This window comes from Bombus impatiens, unplaced genomic scaffold (assembly GCF_000188095.3).
Source record: "Bombus impatiens unplaced genomic scaffold, BIMP_2.2 scf_0581, whole genome shotgun sequence".
NCBI classification, from domain to species: Eukaryota; Metazoa; Arthropoda; class Insecta; order Hymenoptera; family Apidae; genus Bombus; species Bombus impatiens.
In genome coordinates this window covers 773,541-777,642 of record NT_177000.1, presented here as the reverse complement: position 1 = coordinate 777,642, position 4,102 = coordinate 773,541, and the positions used below count along the sequence as shown (strand labels likewise).

The following is a 4,102-nucleotide window of genomic DNA, read 5'->3' as shown; positions in this document are numbered from 1 at the left end:
AACTAAGACTAAATTCACACTACTTTAATACTAGTTTTCGACTATCAATTAGTTTGAATAAAAAGTGGGAAAAAGCCTAACAGCAGTCGACAACGTTACTGTGAAATAAGTTAAGGCATTAAATAATCAGACAGATAAAATTCATATTAAGCATTATATTATATTATCGATATTCGTTCATTTACTCGTGCTAATTAAAAACTAAAATGTTCCTTTTTCTTGAATAACACCTACACCACTGTTTGCGATATTTAAAATTCTTATTTAATGCTTATTTAAAAGTCAAGTGCCTTTTTAATTCTTCAGTTGTAATTAAAAGATTTGCCGTCATTCTACCCAATTGTACTTATTTGCGATTTGTGATAATAAACTTGGGCTCGGGGCGACTGCCAATCGCCGAACGTAGCCGCGGTCACGAGATGAACGCTTTGTCTAACAAAGGCATGGAGTAATTCTATAGCTCTCCTTAAAAAGGAAATAGTTGTAACACTCGACAGTAAACGTTCCAACGGTTTCTGTCCCGTAACTCGCCACATGCAGACCCTATTCTTCGAGTAAGATGATTGCCAGATGTCGATGCGTCTCCGCAGTACATGTTCAGCTAGCCTGAGGACCCGTTATAAATCTTAAGATTCAGCTAACTAAAGTCTTTCAAACAAACAGTCTTTGTCCCAACTACGAGATGATAGAGGAGACCTATTTTTCAACGAACGGCGTCTCCCACTAGCAACTTTCCCTCGAGGGCGGCTAGCATCTTTTTCTAACCACCGATATGGAGATTGACCAATTAGCAGCAACGCCAATTTCCCTTATTTTCTGAACGAAGGCTGTCCTCGACGAATCCGATGATCTCGCGTCCTTAGACACACCCTATCATAGTTTTCCTCTCATCATGGCATCATCGGGACAGAGATTCGTTCTTTTTTGCGATCTCATCGACGAGGAGTAACGCCTTACGGTCCGTGAGTGTTACACGTTTGAGTTAGTGTAGTGAGCAAGTAGATCTATCATCCCGTCGATTAGATCTATCATCCCGTTCGCCGCGGATTCGTTATTGAACCTAAGACCAATATCACTAGTATCGCGAGTGTCCAACCGCCACGGTTGATTATCAAGCCTGTACTATCCATACTTGTCTCAGCAAACCGTACCTTTGTTATACCACAACGATGGCCAGTTCCAATAAAGATTTATCAAACGCCCACAACCCTAGTACTGACCCCTCTCCGACATGTTTAATATTAAATATTAGTAGATTTGGGATCTTTTGCTATTAGTGTTGCATATTGCTTAAATACGAGGGAAAATTAGAGGCTGATATAAGTGTGTTACGTCGCGTAACATTCTACCTAGCCCAGGACACACACCGCGGGCAAGACGGCAACCAGATGTCTTCGGATACTCACTGCGTACCCTCAATAGTCTCAAGTACCTTCCATAAATCTCAGGAATTTCCTAGTCGAGGTCCTTCAAACCGAACAAAACATCTGTTTTCGGACTCATTTCTAAAGACCATTGTCTACTACGGCTTGACAAGGGAAAGTTAGTTTTTCTCACGTATGATGCAACTTTCCTCCCACTAACCACTTTCTCTCGAGGGCATTTAAGACCCTTCGTTTAACCAATTAACAACGAAGTCTATTTCCCTCACTCTCTTAACTAAAATCGTCACCAACAAATCCGATGGTCCCGTGCGCTGGACACACCCATCCTTAGCTTTCCTCCGACACAGCATCGTCTCCCAAGACGGTACTGATTTTACATCCTTCGAACAGACAACATTCTTTGACCGGGTATACACACCCGTAGATCAGTCACTCACTCATCTCGTACATACGCACCAGCGTAACTGTCTTCGTTATAAGTTGTTAGAATAAACGGTGATATATAACTTACTATGCTGTGTCATATTCATTTAACCACCTCTGTTATCTTAACCGAAACAGGGGAACGACTATTTCGCGGCGTGGATTAACCGAATCGTAGCGAGAATTTACGCCTCTCGCTGACGCGTTTTCCTCGCGACCGCGTCTCTCCGCGAACGAAGTAAATTAAATATTTTCAATTCTTTTTTAATTGAATTCTTCTTTTTAAATTTTTAATCGAATGCTCTATTTAGTGCAAGTTCTCATTAATATTAATTAAACGAATATTAATTTCTAAAGTCGAAAAGAATTATTAAACTTGTTTCTAACTCTTATTTTTACGAAACTTAATAAAATATTCTGTTAAGCGTAATTTATTATATTACACGTTAATCTACATGTTTCATATCTGTTCGCAGTGATCCAGAATGGATTTCGTGTCGATAATTCTTCTGTCAAAAAAAGATTGTAGAAAGATTATCAATTGAAAAGTTTATTAGAAAAATATTATTATAAACGAAGAGCTTTATAGTCACCGGGGACAATGTGTCGATTATGAACTATGTTTGTAGTTCAGATCGACTACCCTATAACGTCAATTCACATCAGAGACCAGGCCACACGGACAGGATGGCACCCAGATGTCTGCATATCCTTGGCGCGCACCCTCAATAGTCTTAAGTGCCCACCAGAGGCCTTGGCATTTTCATAGTTAAGATCCTTTGGACCAAGCGAGTATTTCCTGTCTTAAATTTCCCTTTACGTTTATTGTCTACCACGTGTTAGCTTAGAAAGTTGGTTTTCTCCACATTTGGTATGTTCCGTTGGCAACTCTCTCGCGAGGGCGGCTAAAACTCTTCCTGGTCCACCAACCGTCCTATTATCCAATCGGAGACGGTGTCTACTGCCCTCACTTCCTTAACCAAAATTGTCATCAACAAATCCGATAGTCCCGTGTCCTTAGACACACCCACACCTAGCTTTCCTCAGACACAGTATCGTCAGTAAAACTTCACTTATTCTGTATCCTTAGAATAGTCAACATATCTATATCGGTCTCTACCCTTATAAGTCGCGTACTTAATGTATTGTTGTAACTAAGTCTTACATAACGTGGTTGGAGTGAATTGTGATTTATGTTAATTCAGTGCGTGTTACATTGTGATTGGTGAATTCACAATAAAGGTTGATTAAAACAAAGTTAATTGTTGTGTTACGACTCAACTATATTTTATTTCCACCAACCAACCCTAAAAATTACGTGACAATCGCATCGACATAGTCCTCTAGTTCACCGTCTTTCACGTACTATGTGTCTATAATATGCATACGTGTGTACATATGAATATAGTTCGAAATAAATATTTAGCTACATTCTTTGTTACTTATTAAAGAATGGAAACAATGCGATCTTGCGGTTGCAAGAAAATAAGATCTTGTGTTCTCTCCCAAAATTGAACATGAGATTGTGAAAGCCAATCTGAATACTGAATTGTGAGGTTATGTCCCAAAAGTTTGTCTTTTTTTACAAATAAATTTTCTATTATTATTATTATTTCTATTATTGTTATTATTGTCGTTGTCGTTGTTGTTGTTGTTGTTATGTTATATATGTCGAGTCAAGTACCGAGTCTGGGCCCGAGTCGTCCTCGTGGCGGGGGCTTGGGACAGGTAAGGATTCCTCACTGAAGCTATCCATGTTTTCTTTTACACTGAAGTTATTTTATTGACACACACGAAATTGTTACAGAGTTGACACAAACTCACAATGACCACACACTCGCGACGCTAGTGGCAATGGTCTTAGGTTCGATAACGAGTCCGCGGACAACAGGACGGTAGTCGTATGCACTCGCAAAAATCCAAGTCGGATTCTGTGTTGATATTCACTGACCGTAAGGCGTTAATCTCTTTTTGTCGGTGAGGTCGCAAGAGAGAATGACTTTCCATCCCGGTGACACCCCAGAGGAAAACTATGACGGGGTGTGTCTAAGGACACGAGATCATCGGATTCGTCGGGGATATCACACGTTCGGAAAGTAAGGGAAATTGACGTTGCTGCTAATTGACCAATCTTCATATCGGTAGTTAGAAAAGGATGCTAGCCGCTCTTGAGAGAAGGTTGCTAGTGGGAGACGTCGTTCGTGGAAAAATAGGTCTCTCCTGTCTTCCCGTAACTGGGACAAAGACTGTGTATCTGTTGAAGGATTTTAGGTAACTAGATATTAGTGTTTATA

General features: G+C 40.1%; 1 long non-coding RNA gene across 2 annotated transcripts in view; it reads left to right on the top strand.

The window, feature by feature from the left end:
* Positions 1-3,128: 3,128 nt before the first annotated feature.
* The window catches only part of LOC117151989, a 3,555-nt gene continuing 2,581 nt past the window's right edge, over positions 3,129-4,102 (top strand). Inside the window, exon 1 of one of the 2 annotated variants that reach the window (XR_004462185.1) lies at positions 3,129-3,359. This is a non-coding gene — a long non-coding RNA (uncharacterized LOC117151989). Of the gene's footprint in view, positions 3,365-4,102 lie in introns of both variants that reach the window. The other variant, XR_004462184.1, reaches the window with a different exon arrangement.